At 40.9% G+C, this 26,640-nt stretch overlaps 1 pseudogene; it reads left to right on the top strand.

Moving 5' to 3' along the window:
- Positions 1 to 26,640, top strand: part of LOC140614745 (nucleolar and spindle-associated protein 1-like) — a 147,975-nt pseudogene that overhangs the window by 15,961 nt on the left and 105,374 nt on the right.

Below are 26,640 nucleotides of genomic sequence, written 5' to 3' on the forward strand. Positions count from 1 at the left end.
TACCTATAATCATTTGTGTCTCAACATTATCAGAAAGTCGTACATGATATAAAAAGAACTAAACTATGAACTAAGATTTACTGTTATATAAGGATGAAACAGTTGTCTACCTGGAAAACCCAATGCCAACCAAAATGTAAACAGGAATTTTAAAGAAGTGACAATTAGTCTAACTTTCTCCTGGAAAAATAAATGTGTAAAAATTGCCAAGAGCATAGAAAATAAGTATAAAGTACCTTACCAGAACTAATAGGACTTGGTATTTCCAGGCTGCCTGCCCCTACATCTCTGAGCCTATGTGCCACCCACTGGTACTGGCCAAAGGTCCAAACTGATTTCCCAGTGACCACTAGGCACAAGACAAGACTATGAGCACCCTGGTGATCCACTGTGTGTGTAGTATCTGCAGAGCTATAGCGTCCTGTGTGCAAGTGCACTCAATGGAATAGAGTAGAGCCCAGAAAGAAACCCGGGATATTATGGTTGATTAATGCATGACAAAGGAGGAAAGAGTATGCAATGAGAAAAAGACAGTTTCTTCAACAAATGGGAAACTGGACAGCTGTAAGCAAAAAAGTGAAAATGGACCAATTACAAACAACATATGCAAAAATAGACTCAAAATGGATTAAAAACCTAAACATGAAATAAGAAACCATGAAAATCATAGAAGAGAGCACAGGCAGTAATTTCTCTGACATTGACCAAAGAAACAATTTTCTAGATGTGAGTCCTCAGTCAAGGGAAACAAAAGCAAAAATAGATTTTTAGGACTTTATCAAGAGAAAAATCTTCTGCACAGTAAGGGAAACAATCCACAAAACTAAAAGACAACCTACTGAATGGGAGGAAATATTTGCAAATGATATATCCAGTAGAGGGTTAGTATCCAAAATATATAAAGACCTTGTACAATTCAGCACCAAAAAGGCACACAGAATCCCATTCAAAAATGGGCAGGAGACATTAAAAGACATTTCTCCAAAGAAGACATACACGTGGCCAACAGAAATGCCAAAAGATGCCCAACATGGTTACTCCACAGAGAAATTCGAGTCAAAACCACATTGAGATATCATCTCACACCTGTCTGAATGGCTAAAATCAAAAAACATAAAACACAACAAATGTTAGCGAGATTCTGGTAAAAATGGAAACCTCGTGTACTGTTGGTGAGAATGCAAATTGCTACAGCTCCTGTGGAAGATGATATGGAGGTTCCTCAAAGCATTGGAAATATAATTGCCATTTGATCCAGTAATTCCACTACTCAGTATTTACCCAAAGGATACAGACATTCATTTGAAAAGATAAATGCACCCCTATATTTATTGCAGCATTAATTACAATAGCCACAAATGGAGACAACCCAAGTGTCCATTGAAAGATTAATGGACAAAAAGATTTGGTATATACAATGGACTATGACCAGCCATAAAAAAGAATGAAAGCTTGCCATTTACAACAACATGGATGGATGTACAGGGCATAATGCTAAATAAAAGAAGTCAGTCAGAGAAAGATAATACTATACGATTTCAAGGATATGTATATTTAAGAATCAAAGCAAACAAACAAAGATAAAATGAAACCAAGATAAAATGGACACTAAAATATAGAGGACAAAGTGGTGGTTGTTAGACGGTGATGGGTGGTAGGATGGGTAACTATGTTCTTATCTTGATGGGTAATAAATTGTCAAATCAACATATATAGTCCTGAAATGGATGTATGATATATAAGCTGCATGCAAATTATACTGGATTCTTTTTTAAGTACTAAATTATTTTTAATAAATTAGGGATGCATGGATGGCTCAGTTGGTTAAGGTTTGGAATCTTGACATTAGCTCAGCTCAAGATCTCAGGGTCCTGAGATGAATCCCCATTGGGCTCTAGTCCAGGCATGGTGCCTGAGTAAGATTCCCTCCTTCTGAGGTGGGGCACTGGGTGGCTCAGTGGTTGAGCATCCACCTTTGGCTCAGGCAGTGATCCTAGGGTCCTGGGATTGAGTCCCACATCATGCTCCTACAGGGAGCCTGCTGCTCACTCTGCCTATGTTTCTGCCTCTCTCTCTGTCACTCATGAAAATAAGTAAATAAAACCTTTAAAAATAATAAAAGAAAGGCAAGAACCATATGATCCTCTCATTAGATGCACAAAAAACATTTTTCAAAGTACAACATCCTTTCTAATTAAAACTCTTCACAGTGTAGAAGAGGTAACATACCACAGTGTCATAAAAGCCATCGAAGAAAAGCCCACAGTGAATATCATCCTCAACAGGAAAAAATTGAGAGCTTTCCCTTAAGGTCAGGAACACGACAGGAATGTCCACTCACCAGTGTTGTTCAATGCAGTAGTAGAACTGCTAGCCCCAGCAATCTGCCAACAAAAAGAAATAAAAGGCCAATTGTATTAGCAAAGAAGAAGTCAAATTTTCACTCTTCCCAGATGACATGATACTCTATGTGGAAGAACCAAAAAGACTCCACTCCCAAATTCCTAGAAGTCATAAAGGAATTCAGCAGGGTGGCAGGATATAAAATCAATGCACAGAAATCAGTTGCAATTACATACATTAACAATGAAAAAGAAGAAAGAGAAATGAAGGAGTTGATCCCATCTACAATTGCACCCAAAACCATAAGATACCTAAGAATAGACCAAAGAGGTAAAGGATCTGTACTCTGAAAACTATAACATTCATGAAAGAAATCGAGGAAGACACAAAGTAAAATAACAATGTTCCATGCTTATGGATTAGAAGAACAAACATTGCTAAAATGTCTATGCTACCTAGAGCGATCTATACATCCAATGCAATCCCGATGAAAATACCCTCAACTCATTTCACAGAGTTGGAACAAATAATCCTAAAATTTGTATGGAACCAGAAAAGACCCTGAGTAGCCAAAGGAATGTTGAGAAAGAAAACCAGTGCTGGGGATATCACAATGCCTGATTTCAAGCTATATTACAAAACTGTAATCATCAACACAGTATGGTAGTGGCACAAAAAGAGTCACATGGATCAGTGGAACAGAATAAAGAACCCAGAAATGGACCCTCAACTCTGTGGTCAACTAATCTACAAAACAGGAAAGAATGTCCAATGGAAAAAAAGACAATCTCTTCAACAAATGGTGTTGGGAAAATTGGACAGCCACATGCAGAGGAATTGGACTTTTTTAGTAATTAGTTGTATAAGTCCTTTATACTTTATAACTCTTTATTATAAAGAACTCACACAACTCCACAGCAACCCTAAAGAAACAAGTCAAAACACCATTCTGATTAAAGAATGGGCAAAGCCGTCACTCCTGCTAGAATAGCTATTATCAAAACCAAGGGGGGAAAATGAAAAATCAAGAAATAACAATTGTTGGGTATAATGTGGAGAAAAGAGAAACCTGATGCATTACTGTGGGAATGTATGTTGTTGCAACCACGATGGAAAACAGTATAAATGTCCTCTAAAAATTATGACTAGAACTTCATATCATCTGCAATTCCACTTCTGGGTATTTATCTAAAGAAAAGAAAATTGCAGCTTGATACATGTGCCCCTACATTTTCATTACACCATTATTACAATAGCCACAATACGGAAACACTTTGTGTTCAGATAAATGGGTAAATAAAATGTGATATACATATAGTAGAATATTATTAAGTCATAAAAAAGAAGGAAAATTTGCCATTGTGAGAACATGGGTGGACTCGGAGGACATTATACTAGCTGAGATAGTCAAACATGGAAAGATATATACTATATGATATTTCTATGTGGAATAAGGGGAAAAGGATTTTAAAAATATCTTAAACTCATAGATACAAGGAAAGATTGGTGATTGCTAAGTATGGGATGCGGGCTGGGGAGAGGGGTGGGCAAAATGGGTAAAGAGGGTTCATAAAAGGGGGTAAAGTACAAACTAACAGTTATAAAATAAATAAGTCATGGAGTGTAGTATATATCGTGGTGACTATAGTAAAACAATTCTGTATATTTGAATGTTGCTAACAATGTAGATCTTAAAAATTTAAAAAGTGGTTAACTTTATTGCTACTATAGAATTCGTGTACAGTATAGACTCAATGAGAACCACACCCACAACCATGACAACTGTAGAGGCACCAACATCACCATCACAATAAATCCATTCTAGTCAGCCTGCGGGAGATTCAAAGCTGTAAAAGTAGCTGGATTTTTGTATTTGAAAATTGGCTGTACCGTTTTCCACAGGTAGGGTTTTGGAAGTCGTAACAAGCTGAAAAGTGAACGGACTGAAAATTTATCAGTTATTCTAGAAGAGGAAGGAGGGAGAATAGGAGAGGAAAAAAGGTCAAAATCCTGCTCCCCAAGATTGGAGAGACACAGGGGCAAATACGAGGTGTAATGGCTTACCAGAGGAGAATCACAGAGGGAAACTCAGCAAGAACCAGTGCCTGGAAGTAGAGATGGACTAGGATAACCAGAATTGTGACAAGCGGCTGGACAATTGTAAGAGCTAAAAATTCCAGGAGGACCTGGCCCTGGTTGGGTGGAAGTGTGTTCCACAATTTTATGAGATTTACATCTAAGACTCCACCAGGTTCTCACAGAAGTATCAAAGAAGATCGATCCCCTTATGCTTCTGTAGGGGAGGAGCAAGGAACCATTTTAAATACAGCAGAGCACTGTTTTTCTTAATCACATCTGTCCTCAGCAGAAACTAATTAACTAGAGCTGAAAGTGCTTGGGTATTATCAGAGCCTAAATGACCAGAGGAAGAGAAACACCCAACTCTAGTCAGCTCAAGCCTTCTACATGGTAGAAGGGAAATATCCAACTTTAGCTGGATCTAAGAACCAAAACCAAAAAACTGAAAACATGTGAAGTTTACAGTGCAGAAGCATAGGCTCACATAATCTGAGCCCTTAGGGTAGGTCTGGAGATGCTTCCTCTCCCTCTCTATTCCTAATTGCCAACATTTGGAAGCAATCAAGATGTCCTTCAGAAGGTGAATGGATAAATAAATGGTGGTACATCCAGATGATAGAATATTATTCAGTGGTAAAAAGAAATGAGCTGTGAAGCCATGAAAAGAGATGGGGGCGGGGGGAGGTGCCTGGGTAGCTCACTCGGTTAAGTGTCTGCCTTCTGCTCAGGTCATGGCCTCAGGGTCCTGGGATGGAGCCCTACATTGGGCTACCGATGCAGCAGGGAGTCTGCTTCTCCCTCTCCCTATGCCCCTCCTCCCTGCTCATGCTCTCTCCCTCTCTCAAATAAAAAATAAATAAAATCTTTTAAAAAGAGAGAGAGAGATGGGGGGAACTTAAATGCATATTACTAAGTGCAAGTGGCCAATCTGAAAAGGCTACATACTCTATGGTTCTATATGACATTCTGGAAACAGAAAGGCCATGGAGATAGTGAAAACATCCGAGGATTTTTCGAGCAGTGAAAGGACCCTGTATGGTACTGTAATGTTGGATATATGTTATGATACCTTTGTCCAAGGCCACAGAGGATACAAAACTAAGAGTGAACCCCATTAATCTTAAAACTCTCAGTTATTTTCTCAGAAAAAAATGAGTTTCTTTGAGAATAGCAGAGGATTGCAACTCAGGACATGCAAAATCATAGGCAAATCCAATGAAAAAAGGAGAGGAAAATTATTTTATGGAGAAGAAAGAGGACGTTTAGAGGGCTTGTTTTGTAGGAAAGTCCATTGGAGAAAAGCAAGCGTTCATGGTAATGATGGTTTCTGATTGGCTGAGTGGTAGTGGTAGCTGATCTCTTGTAGGAGATGAAATGTACATCTTTTTTCTGTTGTGATCTGTAATTTATGATTCTTTCCTATTGAAGATTCTTTGTTGGAGTGTGTGATTGACAGTCCTTCCTATAATTGACTTTGAGTCAATTGACAATTTGACAATTTGACAATGGACTCTGGCCTCCCAACTCTGCTGAGGTTTCCCCTTATTAATTTTCACAACGCTAAAGCAAGCTGTGGACTTAGGGCATTATGATGTGCAGTGTAGGTTCATGAATTATATCAACAATGTACCACTCTGGTGAGGGGTGTGGATAATGGGGAAGCTATGCATATGAGGGGGCAGGGGTATGTGGAAAATCTGTGGATCTTTCTCTCAGTTTTACTGTGAATCTGAAACTACTCTGAAAACATAAAATGCTTTCAAAAAGTTGTTTGGACTGTGTAAAGAAGAGGCAAAACCAAAGCTTTCCATCAGTAAGATTACTGAAGAACAGGGGCAGAGAATCCTTTGTCTCTGAATCATTTCCCTAAAACATTTTCAGAGGGCAGCAGAGTCCCTACTGTGGAAGGGAGAGCAGAAGTAACTGCCAAAGAGAGGCAGGAAGTGTACCTTGGGGGTGTAGGGGTTGCTGAGCCCATTAAGCAGGTGGACGCTGTAAACAGTAGAAAAGGGAGATGTCAATGTTTAATTAATAACCTAGATATAAAATTATCTTAACGATGTTGCATGGATGAAAACTTATAACAAAATTATACTGAAATAAACCAAAGCAAGAAACTTGAGTTCCATAGTGTCAGGCACTCTGTATGTGTTCTCTCGCTTATTCTCACAGTTTAATAAGGTGGGTGTTATTAGCTTTGTTTTATAGGAGAGGAAGTAGTAAGAGAATTGAGCTTGACAATTCTATTTTCCAGGTGCCATTGAAGCTCTGAGATGCCAGGACAAGGCTTATCTCTTGCAACATCAGGTAAGAGCTCTGATCCTCTGGACACAGCTATTGGATCAGAGCAGGACATCGGTGTGTCCGCCTGCTTCAGGGCTAATGTGACTTGTAGTGAGAGGCTCAATGATCAGATGGGAATCCTTTATAATTCTTGACCCAACATTTGGGATTTGGGCAAATTTGCTGAAGGAAAATAAATGTTAGTGCTGCCACTTAAGGTAAATAAATTGGTAGAAAATAAAACCAAAATCAGATCCATAATAACATTCATAAAATAAAAATTGTAAATTCTTCAAAGTTCAAAGAAAAATCCACTAACTTCCTATAGTTCTCATTATTTGTTGTTTAACCTTGTCTGAAATTATGGTTCATTCTGGAGAGTTTTGTTTGAACAGTGGATTCAGTGGTGGATGGGGTGGGGTTCAAGTTGTAGAAGGAATGCTGGGTGTCAGGAGATGGGATTCTAATTCCTACCCGTAACTGAAATGGTGTGACTTTGCGAAGATCATTGGTCTTTGATTTCCACATTGTTCAAACTTATCTATTGGATTGAGAGATTTTGAAGTTCCCATCTAATTCTAACAGCCTACAAATATGCTGCAAACTTTATGCTATCTTTAAAGTAATTATCTGTGACAAGGTACTCACTCCTTGGCCTCCTCCATTTGCCTGTCAGGTACTGTTGGTTCATGACTCTATTCTTCTGTGTTTCCAAACCAGCAATGGCCAGTCATGTCCTTTTCACACTGCATCACTTTTACCTCCTTGTCTCATCCCCTCTTCCACTTGGAAGGACTCTTGTGATTTTACTGGGTTCATTGGGATAATCCGGGAAAATATATCCTTCTCAAATTCTCAATTTAATCACATCTTCAGAGTCCCTTCTGCTATGTATGGTAAGATATCCTCAATATCCAGGGATTAGAATAAGTCATATCTGTGTGTGAAGGTTGGGTGGGACATTTTTCTGGCTACCACAATACTAGAGGACTGGTCTGACTGGCAAGGCCTGTAAGTCTTAGACGCTTGGAGAAAAAAGCTGCTGTGGGCTAGAGTCAGAAAGTGGCTGAATAGAGGACAAGTTACAGAGTCCCTGATAAGGATGTGGGGCAGGGAGTGAGGAGACAAGATAACTCCTCTTTATATCAGGTGCTGTTCTCTGTGCTCCTTCCATTGGAAAGGGAGCCCTCCTGAACATGACCTGTATGGCTGTCCACATTCAGCCAGGACCTTAGGCTGTCCACACCCTAAGGAGGGTGTCTCTAGAAATCATGAAATTTCAAGTATAAGATCTTCTTCCCTTAGCAACCTCCAATGTATTTTGTGTTTTGCAATAATCCTGTTCACATGTGCTACAGAAAAAGGGGAGATATGGAGCAAATTGGTGCCAATTGAGTGCATCTCCAGTAGAGGTGGGAAATGGAGAGCTTTGCCATTATACTACTCTAGGCCTTGCTAGGGACTTAGGATGCTATTAAATCAACCCTGAAGTTGGGACATGGATGTTAGCCCCATGCTTTAGATGCCTCTACTAGACTTCTTTGATAACAACCAAACAGCAAAAATACTAAATGAGCACTGGATTAAAAATCACCTGATGGAAACTACTTCTTTTTTTTAAAGATTTTATTTATTTATTCATGAAAGACACAGAGAGAGAGAGGCAGAGACAGAGGCAGAGGGAGAAGCAGGCTCCCCACAAGAAGCCCTATGCGGGACTCGATCCTAGATGCCGGGATCACGCCCTGAGCCAAAGGCACTCAACCGCTGAACCACCCAGGTGTCCCAGGAAACTACTTTTTAAGAAAGTATTTAGAACCTTTACTGCAGTTGAGCAGGCAATAGAGAAGAGTTTAAATGTGTGGGTGCACACAAACTTCAAGTCTTTCCACTACCCAAATTTGAGGAAGCTCTAATATGTCCCTGCTGCCACAAGATAATGTAATTATTATTCACATTCAGGCATCAGGGTTTTCAGAACTTTGATTTAGGATTCCCTCTCCCTTCGGTGGGACATATCAACTGCCATTAAGAGTCTAGAATCTAGGAGGTGATGTCAGTGGACTTTAGGTTACACAAGGCATGAGAAAGACATTTATGGCAGAAGGAAAGAATGGTATTTTGTGTTCATGGGGTCTCCCTGGATTCTTATAGTAGGAAAATAAGATAACCTAGTAGAGTTGATTTGCCCTGGGGGCTGCTTTCCTACCTGCACAGCACCTTTCCTGTAGGCACCAGGAGAGGTTCCTTCCAAGATCCAGAAACCATGTTTAGGGTGCCTTCAGCTGCCAGGGCAAGAACTGAATGTCGTGGAGAAGGACCAGGTTACTCTGAGAGGTGGATGGACTCAGCTGGTGACATCAGGAATTACTCTGGCTGGGATCCTGTTAGATGATTAAAATTCTCCCTTGGCTCAGATTTATAGAATGCAGAATGACTCTCCTCTTCCTGACTGAGAACACTGTTCCATGGAGAAGAAGGATAGAAATAGGAACCTTCCCACTATGCCAGAAAGCTCCTTGCAGAGGTGATTCCCTTAGGTCAGTATCGGGAACCATAAAGTTTCTGATTGGGTTGGGAAGAGTCTGGCTTTAGGTTCTTGTGCAAGTGGAGTTGAGTCTTGGCGCTATCATTCACCTCTTGTTCTTGAGCAGATGATACTTCCCTTGACCCAGTGTTTTTTGACCATATAAAATGTGAATAGCAATAACTACCTCGCTGAAGTAAAGATAGTTTATGTTAAAGACCAGACACATTGCTTGGCACAGAGCAGATTCTTCAGAGTGGTGCCTATTATTTTAGTATTGGTATTATTATTGCTTATCTAACTACATCAGCTGAGTATGATATATCAAATGAAATTAGTACATAGTCCTCTTCCTTAAGAGTAGGGCAATGTGTCTTAATTTCTAAAAATAGGGGACACCTGGGTGGCTCAGCGGTTGAGCGTCTGCCTTCAGCCCAGGGTGTGATCCTGGAGTCCCTGGATCAAGTCCCACATCAGGCTCCCTGCATGGAGCCTGCTTTTCCCTCTGCCTATGTCTCTGCTTCTCTCTCTCTCTCTCTCTCTCTCTCTGTCTCTCATGAATAAATAAATAAAATATTTTTAAAAATTCTAAAAATTAAACCAACTGCCAAAGCCACAAAGAAGGAATCTGCTTTACCTATGCCTCTCAGATGCCAAACTGGCTGTGTTGCAGACTCACTGTCCAGGTTTAATAATAATTTATTTTAAACACCCGGCGCATTGCCCAGCATGGAGGAGGCACTCAAGAATGGTGGCTGTAATTATCATTATAACAAAAGCTTACCCCTTCAAGTTCCACATTATATCAACTTGTATGGAAAAGTAGATAAAAAGCATTGCATATTTCTCTACCTCTTAAAAAGGATATACTGAATATAACTTTATTTTTTATTAATTTTATAGAAGCATCATAAGAATATCCACTCCATTGGGCACCAATATTACCTGCTTTCAGGGACTATAAGACATGTAGAGCTAATACCTCTAAACTAGATAATATCTTGCTCTCTTTCTTTGATCTTGGTCTAAAATTAATACACTTTTATGGTTCTTGTATTTCTTCTCATAAAGATGTTAATGATCACTTCTTGCCTGTGTCATTGTGTCTTTTGCAAAACCCACTCACTCCTATGTTAATTGGTATGCAGTGAAGTAAACAGCAAGATAATAAAACCCAAGCTTTGCTAAATGCTATAGGAACAAAAGAGCCTATAGGCACTGAATGTGAACCTGTAAATATCATTCAATAACTATAAAATGGGTTTTGGGACATCTACACAATTAATCTGTACTGAAGGGAACAGAAACAGAGTTTACCAGAATTACATGTAAACACAGAGCAAATAGATACTGAGAGAGCATTTACAAATATTGGTCAGGAACTCCATGGTCTTCCACAACAGCGTCAACTATCTTGTGCTCAGGGCAACAACGGAAAGCAGCCCAGCATGTGAGAGCTGTGTGTGAATGCAGAGCCTACAGACATCGACTGAGAATTCCATCATGGTCACAGTGGCAAGAATGAATTGTTGTGACACTTATGTCAGTTATCCAGAGGCAAGTTTCTTGGTCTCTCCTCCTCAGCTTTGCCTGGTTTAAGGGAGGTCTGCAGGCAAGCGGACCTGATGAGTGGATGTTCTTGCATTTCTTTGATGAGGCACAGCTGTGGTAAGGACTCAAGTCCACCATGTGGGATGAACCCAGTGATCCAGGCTCCAGTCTTATGAGAGGTGTGTCCCTGGATAATTGGGTTCCGAGGACACAAGTAGAAATTGTTTTTATTTCCAGGCAGTTATATAATTGGTCCCTGAAGATTGTAAGAGAACAATGAGCTGTCAGATGTTCAGAGCAAAGCCAAAGATCCCAGAGAACTTTCAAGGCCCTTGGAAACCCCTCAGCCCTGGTCCAGTTGTCTTCAGAATATCTTTAAGCTATAGTCAAACACACTTAAGCCAACAGTGCCTAATTTCTCTTCAGCCCAGTGGGTGCTATCTACAGGGGAACATCCAGTTAAAATGATAATAGATGGATGGGCTCCTCAGGGAGCGCGGGGACTGAGCAGAGACTCCTGAGAAGAGAATAGTTGGTTTCTCCTTGTCACTGCTTTGCCTGTGGTAAAGCTGGGAACGGCTTATTTATTTTGCCCCATAAGGTCAGGAGTTTTTACTCGCCAAATGCTAGAAGAAATTCTTTCTGCTGTCTCTGTAGGAAGTTAGAGATTCTAGGTTTCTTCAGATGATGAAGCAGGACAGGGGGTGGTTATTGAGAAAGTTTATTCTTACTTTTTTTGGATGGGGTCATAATTCAGATGATATAATTACCAGTTTTCTTTTGCATCAGATGATAAAGCACCATTAAAGCAAGAATGGTGTCTATCTTGTTCCTTGTTCACCCTTGTATTTCTTGTGCCTAAGTGGAATATATGCTCAAAAAACTTTTGAATGATATAAAGAATATTTACTGAGATTGGAGGATATATGAAGTCCATATGAAAATTCTGAATACATTTTTGTAATCCTGCTTAGTTCACTATGGGATTGGAGTAGGAATCGGCTAAAAGCTTTCTAGATGCTTCTAAGAGGTTCTAACAAATGCCAAATAGTAACAGTGCAGCCTTTGGAGAATGCATCCTTATGGTAAGTAATTGGAGTACCCATCCTGTTTTCAAAGTTGTAGTAAACATTAAAAGAAACAAAGTTGATTCTAAGGAGTCAGTCATTTCTGTACTAAATGAAAGATTCAACCAAATACTACTGCTGTAGTTCAATGGCAATAAACTTTGATATTCAAAGGAGGTACAAATATTAATACACCAAGTACCCATAATTATATTCTATTTTTAAATCTAATAAAAATATGGAAATAGTGTTTCATCTGATTCACCGCAAAAGATATTATAATAATCTAATATGATAATTGCAAAAGAATGAATCAGAATCCTGACTTCTAATAATGAACAGACATTGCCCTGTAGGTATTCCAAAAAAAAGGAAAAGAAGGGGAAAAAAAAGCCAGGGGAAAAAATTGATGGCAGAGAGAATGACATCAAAAGTTTAAATATATGGTAATAATTGAAGTAAAAAAAAATCTCCTGAGTTTTGCCCTAAAGCTCTGTTTTCCAAAATACTTATTGCATTAACATTATCAAGGTATTGATAAAACACATTCCCAGGCCTATGCCAAATGAGTCTGAATTTCCAGAAGTCAGGTCTGAACATTGAACAGAGTTACTATACTCTCCAGGTGATTTTTTAAAAGATTTTGTTTATTCATTTGACAGAGAGCAAGAGAGAGAGAGCTCAAGCAGGGGGAGGGGCAGAGGGAGAGGGAGAAGCAGGGAGCCCAATGTGGGTTTCAATTCGAGGACTCTGAGACCATGACCTGAGCTGAAGGCATATGCTTAACTGAGCCACCCAGGTGCCCCTCTCCAGGTGATTTTGATGCACAGCCGGTTTTAGGAATGAACTCCAGACTTAACAGGCTTCACAGTGTATCTTTCTTTTTATTTTTCATTTCATTGATCAAGATTAGCTTTTTTCTGAAAGCATTCTGTAATTTGTTTTATATTAGCAAAATTTCTGTGTTTCCTTTTATCTCCTAACTCTTTATCTTATTATGGCATTTAATCAATGTGTTATAGAATCATGAAATTAAACTGATAGGAGAATGGAGAAAAAGCAACACAATATTTTAGTTCTCTCCACATTGGATCTTTCTTTTAGATTTTGCTTTTTTAGTTCAAGTATTCTCTCACAGAGAACAATAGACATAGTTATATTCAAATGTAAATCTGTCTTAATTCACAGCCCTGGCATGAAAGATCCTAGGATACGGTTTTTGGGGGAGGGTATCTCAGCTCACTTTAAATCGAACCAACCTGAGGATTTTTCTACTTATAAGCTTGACATGTAAATCATGACCCAAGTTTCTGACAGGTTTTAAGTAATGGTGAGAACCTAATGGTTTAGAACAAGATTTAGGGGATCCCTGGGTGGTGCAGCGGTTTGGCGCCTGCCTTTGGCCCAGGGCGCGATCCTGGAGACCCGGGATCGAATCCCACATCGGGCTCCTGGTGCATGGAGCCTGCTTCTCTCTCTGCCTCTCTCTCTCTCTCTCTCTCTCTCTCTCTGTGACTATCATAAATATATAAAAATTAAAAAAAAATTTAGAACAAGATTTAGGTTCAAATCCCAAATGTGACACTAATGTGATTTTAGAAAAAGTTGCTTAACTTTTAATTTAATTTTAATTATTATTTAGAAAAGTTACCTTCACCTTCCAACACCTAGATTTCATCATCAAGTGAAGATACAATGTCTCATATGGAATAATAATAATAATAATAATAGGTGCTATATTAAATGTAAGATGAGTAGGAAAACAAAATAGCTTCTTATCCATTAAAGAAAATTGGTGATCATGTAACTGCCACAGTTTTTAGCCTTAATAGAGAGTAAATTGAGTTTTACATCTCCAAAAAGAAAGACAAACTGATGGTTCTAGTAAAATATCTTTCCAGAATCAGATCAAAGGAAAAACAATAAAACTTGGATATCCTTGTTTCAAAAATCGACAATACCATTTTATTATGAAATATCTACCTGGAGTTGAAGAAATTATCTCTTGACTGGCAGATTGTATTTTTCAGCAGTGCCTGTAATATTATTTCCCATCCTACCTGCTTTAAAAAACAAAACAACAGGCAGCCCGGGTGGCTCAGCGGTTTAGTGTCACCTTCAGCCCATGGTGTGATCCTGGAGACCCGGGATTGAGTCCCACGTCGGGCTTCCTGCATGGAGCCTGCTTCTCCCTCTGCCTGTGTCTCTGCCCCTCTCTCTCTCTCTCTCTCTCTCTCTCTCTCTCTGTGTGTGTGTCTCTCATGAATAAATAAATAAAATCTTAAAAAAAAAAACAAACAAACCACAAAACAACAAAAACTTGTCATATTCCCATTAAGAGATGGAGTTTATTTCTCTTCCTCTTCCCTCTTAGACTGGATGGACCTTACTGACTAGCTCAATGAATACAGTTCAGCAGGTGGCACATGATGAGACTTCTGCAGCTATACCATAAAAGGCAGTACAGCTTTCTCTTAGCTCTGACTCTTATGATTTCTGCCTTTGGAATTTCCCATTTCATGAGAAAACCCAGGCCACACAGAGAGACTCATGCAGAGAAACATGGGGCTCCTAGCCTTCAGCTCCAGCTATGCTCCCAAGTGACAGCCAACAATAACCATTTGATTAAGTCAACTTGGAAATGGGTCCTCTTGCTCTCAAAGCACCCCAGCAGATGCCAAGCCCTGCCCAAACTGCACATTTCTGAGCTAACGGAATGATTTTGTTTTAATTCACTAACTTTTGGGGTATTTTTTTATGAATCAAAAGATTTTCAAAAGAGTACATTGCTTAATTCTTTAGAGGTCTTATATCAGCACTACATGCCAGCATTTATTTCATGATCCTGTGGGATTTAAGGATGAAATAATCAGGCATCCAATTCAACCAAAGAATTTTATTCAGGGCAGCCCGGGAGGCTCAATGATTGAGTACTGCCTTCAGCCCAGGGCCTGATCCTGGAGACCTGGGATCGAGTCTCATGTCAGGCTCCCTGCACGGAGCCTGCTTCTCCCTCTGCTGCCTGTGTCTCTGCCTGCCTCTCTCTCTCTCTCTCTCTCTCTCTCTCTCTCTCTCTGTCTCTAGTGAATAAATAAATAAAATCTTTAAAAAAAAAAAAAGATTTTTATTCAGAAGCAATGCTGGAATTCCTGCTCGGAATTTGTATATTTATACAATCTGTGCATTGTCAGATTGTCAGATTGTCAGATAAATATTCCTTCCTCTCTTTTTATTAGATGTTGAATAAATAAATAAATGAATAAATGTATGAATATTGAGGAAAGTCTAGTATAGGCTACTATTCAGGAGAAAGATTAGGAGTAGTGAAGGGATTCGAGAATTAATTTAAAAATGATAATTAATGAATTGTTTGAGATTTAAGCCAATCACAAGATGTAGCACATCTGCACCCAGATTTTGGTTTCTTCTCTTCATCAGTTCCTACTCTTCTTCAGTCCTCATCAGGACCACTTTCTCAAGGAAGCTTAGAACCCCAAAGATGATTAAATCCACTTGCTCTATGTCCTATAGCTCCATGCAAATTCCCTTCTATAATGCTCATCACACCTGGCTAGAGGTTCTTGAGTGTGAGGCCATCTCTTTCTTGGTTGCTTCTCCATCCCCAGCACACAGCATGGAAACCACTACACAGGGGCTATTCTCTTTCTATTCATTGATTTGAATTGCAGGCAATTGCTCTGGTTTGTGTTTCTCACTGGTTTTGGTTATTGTCTTTTGGCCGTTAGTTTCTTTCATGTAGCAATATTAGATAGTAGAGATTTTATAAACTCCTTACCTTCTCCTCCAGAGTGAGTACAACTGGGAGCTATTCTTGAAGAAGGCTGTGACATCATTAATTAACACACACTAAGGAAAGAATCTGACAGGGATGGCAGCCCAGTCCAGAAAACGGATACCAAAACACCATGAATCTGTCAGCATGTGTGCAGTGGGGAACGGGGGATGGAGGCCCAAGCTGTGTCTCATACTCAGGTAATGGATCTTCTCTTTGGTAAAGATCAATGCCTTAGGCTGCCTTAGGTCCTTTGTTCAGATTCTGTTCGGTCTGTAAAAGGTAATTAAGGCTCAAAGAAAAGATACTGATTACTCTTGTATTTAGCATTGTGCTAGAAAGTTTAACAGCTTGATGTTTTTTAATTCTTTCCAAACATGATGAAGTAGGAATTTCCTCTCGGTTACATGGGGGAATCAGAGACCTATACAGAGGTTAAGCCACAAACCTGGTTACATAGTAAGTGGCAGAGTGGGCATCAGATCCAGGTGTGTCTGCTGCTCTGGCCCACTTTGATTCCAGCCCCAGATGTCAGTACCCAGGGAAATGCCCTCAGCCCCACTGTGCTCTTTAACCATCCAACCTGATGGTAGGATGTTGGGAACTGGCCAGAACCGGCTGACCACCCTCTGGGGTTGCATGATGGAGCACTCATTGTTTAATGGCAGAAATCCCATGTACCTTTTGAAGACAACAAGCCCTGTACTGAATGGACAAGCGGTGACTCCCTAATATCCACTTCCCCTTCTCTTGTCAATTCTCCTGAGATTTGTTCGGTATTAATGCCAACCCTACCCAGCCCAGTCCTTTTGGCTAAAACTGACTCTACTGCTGGCCTTTAAGACAGGACATGTGATTCAGATGAGGGTAACTCTGCTCTGTGGCCCCAGAGTTTGATGGAGGGATGGGCATGTTATCAAAATTGCATCAAAGAGCCTGAGGGTTCATTTGCTGGGAGCCTCTGGGAAATATACCTCTTTGCTCTTCAGAGGGCATATTAGAAACTTTCATTTTTTTCTGTAATAGGAATAAGGAAGTATGTATCACAGAGTATGGATGAGGAAGCATTGCCAGTAATCACTTTGCCAAAGTGAACTGGAGTCAGTTATTAGGGAAAGTTGCCTGTGGATCAGACAAGTTAAAATAAACCAAGCTTTTTGCCATTCCCACCTTCCTTGTGAGCTAATTAATCTCTTTATGACTGAATCCAGTTTATATTGTAGCATTATATATATATATATATAGGTACAATATATATATATATATGTTGTACCTATATATATTGTATCATTATATTGTATAATGATATAAATATCATTATATTTTATTTTATTTACAACAAAATCCCCTTCACTGACAATTTCCAAACTTAACTTTTAGGAACATTACCCAGTAAGTAGGTAACCATATAATTTATTGTAAAATCAGAAGTTTATTCAGGGACTATGGAAGCTATTAATAATTACAGAGGAGTGACTGGCACAAACCAGGACCATCCTGAACAGACTCAGAGATGTGGTCACTGTACAATCGAGGCATATGCTAGTTGCAATTCTGTCAGTGAATAAGCTGTGAGACTTTGGGCAGTTGATTCTAAATTTCTGGATATCAGGTTTTTTTTTTTCCAATTTATCATTTATTTATTTTTAAAGATGTATTTATTTATTCATGAGAGACACAGAGAGAGAGAGTGGATATCACTTTTTATAGTATGTGAAATGAAATATGAAATTCTTTGAGTCTAGTTGTTTGTTTCTAGTCTGTAATATCCTGAGTCAGCAGGACTCACTGCTGGAGTGGGATCCTAAAGGATTTAACATTCCTTACAGTGGAGATAGTGATGTCATGTAATAATAATAATAATAATAACAACAACAACAATAATAATAACAACAACAATAGCCACTATTAGCTATTGCTGCAATACTGCTGCATAATAACAACCACAGAAATCTCAGTGGCTTACAGCAACTATAATCTTTTTTTTTGCTGATGACTCTGCAGAGATGTTTTTATTTGGCTGATCCCACTTGATCAGCCTATATCTAGGCAGTTTCTAGGCTAAAGAATCAATGACTTCTTGAAACATGCTTTCCTCATGGCAGAGAGTGAAAGCCCCAAGAAGCCAAAAACAAAACAAAGAAAAAGAACATTCAAGCACATTCAGAGGCTCAGGTCTAACATGTGTTATATCTACTCACATTCCACGGGCCACAGCAAGTCAGATGGTCAAACTCAATGGTAGCAGGGCTAGCCAAAACAATCTACTTCAAGGAGGCACTGAAGTCACATGGTGAAGGGCTCAGCTATGTAGATCTCTAACAGGGTGGAAGTGAATGTTTCATAACAGTAATCCAATCTAAAATCCACCATGCATTGGATACTCTGTAGGTGCTAGGTTCTTAAAATACATTGTATCATTAATCCTCACAACACTTACATGGGGCATATATTAATCATTGTTTGTTGAGTGACCATTTCCCTAATGTCTGCCTAGTGTGCTATGCATAGTGGTTACTTTGTCAAAGAGTTCTGATACTTTGTTGCCTGGAGAGCAGCCAAAATGTCTGGAGGCCTCTGGTAAGCATGAAGAGGGAGATGGAGTTATTTCTTTTTTTTTTTTTTTTTTTTTTTTTTTTTTTGAGATGGAGTTATTTCTTAAACTGATATAAGTAAGATGGCCTTCTGATCCCAGAACAGCCAATGAATAGGAGAGCCTTGGTTTAAGTTGGAAGAGAGGTTCTATCTAGTGTGGATGCTCCCTCTCCTCCATCCCTCCTGATCAACTGTGGGCCTGGCTCTTGGGATCACTTCCTGTATGTCAGTATTAAACCTTGTCCCTTCCCATCCCCTCAGCATAGGCACAAGCACTGTGACAGCTCCGCAGGTCAACACACTGAATGTTTCCTCACTGGGACTTTGCTGTTCTGGCATTTTCAGTCCAACCCTTATGTGGATATTAGAGAAGCATTAGTGGACAAAAATTAGAAGCCACAAAAGACTATACTAAAAATTGTAAGATGTTACCTTGATAACTATGTGTTCAAATGATGGGATTGCCAGCTTCAAGGAAAAAGGGAAAGGGGGAGAATCTAGGACACGGGTGATTTGCAGTCAATGTTCAAAACCCTCCTCTCCCACACATTCCCAAGACTGGTTTGTGTGTTTTTTCTTTTAAGCTTTTATTTAGTTATTCATGAAAGACACACAGAGAAAGGCAGAGACAGAGGCAGGGGGAGAAACAGGCTCCCTGCATGGAGCCTGCAGTGGGACTTGATCCCAGGACCCCAGGATCACGCCCTGAGCCGAAGGCAGATGCTCAACCACTGAGCCACTCAGGCATTCCTCCCAAGACTGTTTTGATGTCATAGTCTGGAGCACCAAATCCTGAGTGATTTGCCAAGTCATTATCCTTTAAGGATGGGTGAGAAAACCTGTTTTTCTATTTAGTAAATAATGCCTTCTAACAGTTAGTACAAGATATTAGGCCATGTAATTTTATTGTATCCAACATTACTGAATCTCTCCTATATGCCAGGCACTATACTAGGTAAGTGACAATACACAGTCCATTGTGGATATAGCCTATATACACCTGTTTAATCTTTGAGGTGTTGACAGTGCTTTGAGTTATGAATAAGTACTAAGAGGCACAATGGAGAGAGAACTTACTTCTTATGGAGGGAGGAGCCGTAAGAGTAAGTGCCTTGAATCTAAGAGAGAAGAGGAAGGTGGACAGTTTGAGAAGGTTTTGAGGAGGATGGAAAATGGCACAGAGTATAAAAACATAGTGTCTCCATCAGAGCCTTGGGTAGTATCCTGCATACCTGCCTCAGGGACTGCTGTGGTTGGGGAATACTAGGGACTGAAATGTGTCTCCCCAAAAAGGATACGTAAGAATCTTAACCAAGTTGACTTTCTTTGGAAATAAGGTCTAAGCAGAAGTAATCAAGTTTTACTGAGCTCATTAGTGTGGTGTCCTTATGGAAAGGTGAAATTTGGGCACAGATAGACGTGCTTGGAGGGAAGACGATGGGAAGGGACTCAGGAAGAACACCACTGGAAGATGGAGGATTGGAGCGATGAATCTATAACACAAGGAACACCAAAGATGCCAGCAAACCAGAAGTTAGAGGCAGGGAAGGATATCGTGACAGCTTCCAGAGGGAGCATGGCACTGTTGACACTTTGATTTCTGAGTTCTAGCTCCCAGAACTGTGAGATGACACACAACTGTTGTAGTAGGATGCCCACTATGATACTTCTTACAGCAGCCCTAGGAAGCTCATACAGGGAATTAAGAAATTGCTATCACTTAGGGTTCTGGACTCTCCCCCCGCCATGCCCCACTGCCATTTCAAGCTCATTGTCTTCCATTTTATGCTTCTGCTTCAAGGTTTGTTTGTGAAGTGGGGTTTGATGTGTATATTTTAAATTTTTATTTGAGAGAAAGCAAGTGTGAGTGGAGGGGAAGAGCAGAGGAAGAGGGAGAGGGAGAAGCAGACTCCCTGCTGAGCAGGGAGCTTGACACAGGGCTGGATCTCAGGACCCTGGGATTGTGACCTGAGCCAAAGGCAGATACTTAACCAGTTGAGTCACCCAGGTGCCCCTAAGAGTTTCATGGATAAAGTGGATGTGAAAACACCGGTTATTAGACCTTTGGCAGCATGTCAGGTGGACATTTTCAGTTGCAAGTCACTAAAGCCTACGTCTAATGTCTTAAATAACCAGGAAGATTTATGACTGGTATAATTATACAAAGTTGGAGGTGATGTGAGGCTGAACACAGAGACACAGATCAAGGTTCTGACTCCATTTCTCTTCTGTGATTAGCTCTTGACATCTACCCTTGAGAACAGTGTGACAATTTCTGTCACATTATATTGGACACAACAAGTCCCCACTTCTTGATGGGAACATCTGTAAGAATTTGTGATGTTTAAAGTCTATCACATCATCTTTACAGCTGGGGGATAGGGACTCAAATCAGCCAAACCACTGAGCTCCTGAACAGAATGGACGTTAGGGAGAAGACTGGCTAGAAGCCAGAGAAGACTCTAAAAGGTAGATTGCCATTAGGTTGTGAGGGGCTCTGTATGCCTTGCTAGGTGTTGGAGGAGTGCTGGAATGCTGACCTCTGTCCTTGGCCCTTCCTCTTGTGCATGTCCTCACAACGCCCTCTCTAAGTGCTATGTGTTCCAGGCCCCTCGGAGGTTAATGTATCCCCTTACCAGAAGACAGGGAAGCTTGTTCTGATCGTCCCAAAGTGGCCCCCAGAAGGCACCACCTTAGATAACTAGCAGCCATAGAACTGGTGTACCAGTGGTGCCACCTTACATAAATACCTTTTGAGCTCGCCCTAATGCCCCCTTGCTCTTTAAGAGCAGTGGATTGAGGTCCAGAGTGAGCAGAGAATAGCTGCGTCATGCCTGTGTTGTTCGTCTGGCATCTACCCACTGTCATAAGTTACCCTGAATAAATCTCTGTGTAGAAGCTGTGGAGTGACTTGAGTCATTTTTTGGTTTCAAAGTGCCTTTTCCATGTGCAAGATACTTTACTGTCCCTCCTCCACCTTCTAACAGGTGGAGTTTATCTTGTGGCCTGTGCATTTTGCCATGTTTTCTGTGACAACATAATTAATGATTCTGATGCATTCCAATTAGTAAAGATGATTTAGAAGTGAGTCCTCATGGTTCTTTTTCTCAACCTGAAGATTAGGCATGAGGAATGTTTCCAGGGGGTAGGGAGTGGCTAATGATCCTTCATCTTGGGGAGTAGTCCTACCTTGGTTGTAACTCACAGTTCCAGGCAATGGGGAGCCACTAATGTCTTGTTCCTAATTGCAGGGCAGTTCTATTCTGAGATCCAGTGTTTAGGTGCTCACAGGAGCTCTGAAATATACTCAACACCCTCCTTTATTTCCCGCAGTGTTGTACATACGCTGCTGGTTGGGAGTTTCTGGTTTCCAGCAGCACAGTATGCCCACAAATAGTCTTTTTTTTTTTTTTCTGTTGGCCTAGCCCATGGGCCTCACACACCATTCTCGTTGTCATGGTCTCTTCCTGCTTCCTGTCCTAGACCAGGACAGCCCAGCCCATCCAGTATATTTGTACATCAACCAGGGGAATGGCCACAAGTCAATTCTCTTTCCTTCTGAAATCTCCTGCAAGCATACTGCAGCTGCTATGATCTCCCATGACTAAGTGAAAACAAACATGAACATATTGACTGGGGAAGGAGAATATATCTGTGGCATCTGAGCTGCATCTCTAGTGAATATCTCCCCAAGTGCCATATTCATCTCTGCTCTTGAGCCTTAAGTGGTTTGTCCAAGAAACATGGGATTCGCCTTGTTTATGGTGAAAATAACTAGCTATTGAATAAGTGAATTAATAATGTATAAATAAACAAGTGGATTAATAATGTATAAGTGAAGGAGATAACCCCGTGCAGCATACCTGAGGATGGAAAAGTTTAGGGACATGGATAATGTTCTCTGGTAGATAACCTGTCTTCACTCAAGAGTCCTGGATCCCAGGAAGGCACCAGTGAGAGTCCTGGATCCCAGAAGGCACCAACTTAACTTGGATCCTCCCGTATACTGGGGAAGATACCTGAGCCCGTAGGAAGAGTTGGAAAGAGTGAGAACCTCTCTCCTAATGTGAGGAGGAGTAAGATTATAAGGAATCCTCTGGGAGACTAGAACAGAGCCCGGGATGAGGGTCAGGGAAAGGGGATGGATGAAGTGAACAGGGAAGAGGGAAGCCCTCTAGTACTCCCCCGGCGGCCCTCCCAAATGGAATATCCCACCCTGGAGCCTGCAACATTTTCTGCAGGGCTCCTGGCTGCGCCTCCTTGATCAGGAGTGGCTAGTCTACAAGAAGGACTTGGAGTCTTGTGTCTCTCACTGGAGCCGAGGGCTGCTGTGACTGCTGCAACCACTGTTGCATATGAGCAGCTCTTTTCTGCTCCTGCGTCCCACTGGAGACTGCCCTTGTTCACCTCCATGTGACTAAAGGAGCCTGGGCTCAGGAGGAAAGGAAGGCTATTTACATTGAATTATTTAGTTAGAACCAGGAGCAAGGGCCACTTCTGCGTTGTGTGGCAGGCTAATCCCAGGACAGCTCCAGATGCCTGGGTTATTGAGTCTGCAGAATCCATTAGGCCTGTCAAGGTAGGGAGCAGAGGGTGGACAGTAAAAACTGTGGAAAGCAGTTAAGGGGTGTGGCCTGCCTGCAGCTTCAACAGCCGCCCTAGGACAGGGAGCTGACCTCTGGGGGAGAAGTGATAGAAGATAAGGAGGAGAGCACAGGGTGAGGTGGATCTGGGTGGCCCTCATGCCGGACTCTGACGGACTCCTCATTGTTGCTTTTCAACCCTAACTGCCCATTGGCATCTCCTGGGACTGTGCAAAATGCTGGTACCTGGGTTTTAGCACCTCCTCCAGATTCTGATTAATTTGATCTGGTTTGTGGCCTGGGCATCAGGGTTAGCATGCTGGGGGGGGGGGGGGCAGGAGGCTGGAAGGGAAGGGAGAGATCTTACCACTTCAGAGTAGATAGCACAGCTTCTCAGGTGAAGCAAGAGGCCAAGAGGGAAAGTTACCCACATGTATTAGGGCAAGGAAAGGGCCACAACCCTTTATCTCTTGAGCTCCCAGGACAATTAATATTCCCATTTGCGCCTCTTCTTTCTCTTAGCAGTCATGTGGCCTTGGTCACGTGTCGTTTTCCTCACCTCTAAAGGAAGTATCATCACCTCATCTACTTACTTCCAATTATTGCTGTGAGGATGAAGGTTCATGAAGATGCTGTGCAAGCAGTGGGGAGCAGGGGGTAAGAAGGAGCAGAGCTGTGTCCCAACCCCATGGTCTCTAGTAACTTCAAAGTCGACTCAGACCCACAGACTCCATGTGGTGGGGCTCTCGCCTACACTTCCAGGTTCAATTCCTGCCATTCCCATCTGTGTGACCATGTTCTAGATGTGGCGGCTTGTCTCTGCTCTGGAACCCTGAGTTCATCCTTCTTTCTGCCACTTCTGTCTTCCTCTCCCTGGGCTGCAAGAGCCCCCCGTTTCTCTCATGTTTGTCATGATCACGACTAACTGGACTCGCAGCGGGCTAAGCAGTGACGGCTCAGTAGGGCATTAGAAATGAGTGTGCTGGTGACTGAAAGGGAAGCAGAGCTTATAGAAAAGATGATGGGTGGCTAGTGGGGAGGTGAAAGCTTGACTTTTGCCTTGGAGGAGAGACTTGAGCATTTTCACCTCAGGTGGAGGAGCCAGCCCAGGAAACCTTATTCTGTGGGGGGTCAGGGGGTAACTAAGAGAGCAGATTCCCTGAGCATCTTCTAAATGCAGAATTCCTTTGAAGAGATAAAACATGTGACCCCCTAAGGGTCCTGGTTCTCATTTAGCTTCCTTTTTTCCCTTGTCACTTTATGGCTTTCTCTGCTGTTTTGCAACTATTCCCTCATCCATCTGTGTGTAAACTGTGAGCCCCCTGAGCAGAGGGGATGGTGTCATCATTATTGTATCCCAGGCCTGAATACAAAACATGCTGAGTGACATGGGCGTCCTGGAGCAGCAGGAATGCACTCAGTGAAAGGGTGAGGAGGAGCAAGGAAAAAGAGAGGCAGCCATGGGGGTGGAGGGTTGTGTCTGTGCTGAAAGAAACTTCACCAGCTTCGTGAGTGCAGGAGCAGGAGCAGGAGCAAACTCAGCCTCTTTTTCTCTGCTGCCCCCGAGTCCTGTCTCCCCACTGGGGTATCTCACAGAGCTAAAAATCAAACACCTCCGTAATCGGACATTTTGTTTTACCAAACAGTGTTTCGAACAACACCTCAGGCTGTCTCGTGTTCTTCATAATTATTGTGAGAGCCGCAGAATATTTTATCGGTTAATGTACTGTGATTTATGTCGCTGCTTTTACCGCCCCTGTTGTTGGACCTTCCGGATGTTGTCAATTTCTGCTGTTAACCTAGAGGCTGCTACAGTGAAGAGCAGCACCCTCCTTGTGAATTACCTCCTCCTGTAAGTTAGAAGGGATGAAAGTGCTGTGTCTGGGCATGAACCTTTTTATGGTTTTCAGTACATACTACCATATTCCTGTTTTGTACCCCCTGTCAAAAGTTTCATCAGTTTCAGAGTAAACAATGGTGCTAGTGTTATATCACATCTTCCCTGCCGAGTTAAAGATATAAAAACATACTTTGTTGTTTAATTTGAAATATGTTACAGGTTGAACCCTTTCCCCTCTGTGCTTACTATGTGTACTTTGTACTGTTTATGTTATTTGCCATTGAGGGGGTTTGATGATATTTACATACATTAGAATTAAAATTTTTACATGTTACAACTAATAATCCACTTCTTTAGCATTTGAGGAAATACTTTTCATGCTGTTATTTTTTTCACTATGATTAGTTCGTTCTTATATAGAAGTTATCTCTTGATACTTTTCTTTTGAATTCTTTCAAAGATTCAAAGTTTAAATACCACCGGGATGTCTGAGTGGCTCCATTCGTTAAGCATCAGAATCTTGGTTTCAGCTCAGGTCATAATCTCAGCATCATGAGATGGAGCCCTGAATTAGGCTCCGTGCTGAGCATGGAGTCCTCTTGAGAATTTCTTCTCCCTCTCCTTCTGCCCCTCCACCCTCTCCTGGCTCACAAGCATGTGCTCTTTCTCTCTTGCTCTAAAAAGTATATATATATAATATATTCAATATATAATATATTAATAATTATTACATTTTTAATACTTATCATTATTAATTATTGAATAATAATTTGTATTATTTACCACCATCAAAAACAAGTATGTAAAAACTCTGAATTCTAGTTTGTGCACTTTATGACCATCAAATTATTTAATTAACTTGTAATTTTTATTTTTAAAGATTTTTTTTTAAGATTTAACTTGTAATTGTTAAATATAACTTTTGTATATAACTTAATGTTTACCCAAACTAATAATCCAATGGCAGTTTACAGTCTATATGTGACAGACTTAAGGAATAATCTTGCTAAAATGAGAAGGCAGGCACTTTGTCTTAAAGCTGTGTTTTTTTTTTTTTTAAATTTTTATTTATTTATTTATGATAGTCACACAGAAAGAGAGAGAGAGAGAGGCAGAGACATAGGCAGAGGGAGAAGCAGGCTCCATGCACCGGGAGCCTGACGTGGGATTCGATCCCGGGTCTCCAGGATCACGCCCTGGGCCAAAGGCAGGCGCCAAACCGCTGCACCACCCAGGGATCCCAAAGCTGTGTTTTTATAGCAAGCACATTGTTTTTACTAACATTGCTTGTTCTTAGGTAGCTTTATGATGGTGGTGAGCATGATAGAGATCATGATTACAGAAAGGCTTGAGCTCTACAGGCTAAGAATGCATTTTCTTGTGCCTTGTGATTTTCATGTGCCTTAGGCATTTTTGCTTTTGTTGGGTTCTCCATCCATAAAAAACATAAAATTATATTTTATAACTGTCTGTTATAAGGGTAAATACAACCCAAGCTCAATTCATTACTATATATTCATTATTATTTTTTATTCATATTCATAGTTTGTTCATTTATCTAAAATTAAAACATTTTTGTGGGCTACTAAGCTATGCCTATTGTCTAATAGATATCATCCCTATTCCACAGTCACCTCTTAGCACAAATTAACTTTCTCTGTCTGAGTCGTTGGGTCTACTTTGTGGCTTTGCATTCAGTTCCTCAAATACACATTTTTTTTTCATTTTTTAACCCTTTATTTTTTATCATTTTTTTAAATAATAAATTTATTTTTTATTGGTGTTCAATTTACCAACATACAGAATAACACCCAGTGCTCATCCCGTCAAGTGCCCCCCTCAGTGCCCATCACCCATTCAGCCCCACCCCCAGCCCTCCTCCCCTTCCACCACCCCTAGTTCGTTTCCCAGAGTTAGCAGTCTTTATGTTCTGTCTCCCTTTCTGATATTTCCCACACATTTCTTCTCCCTTCCCTTAT

This window comes from Canis lupus, chromosome 23, assembly GCF_048164855.1.
Source record: "Canis lupus baileyi chromosome 23, mCanLup2.hap1, whole genome shotgun sequence".
Taxonomy (NCBI): Eukaryota; Metazoa; Chordata; class Mammalia; order Carnivora; family Canidae; genus Canis; species Canis lupus.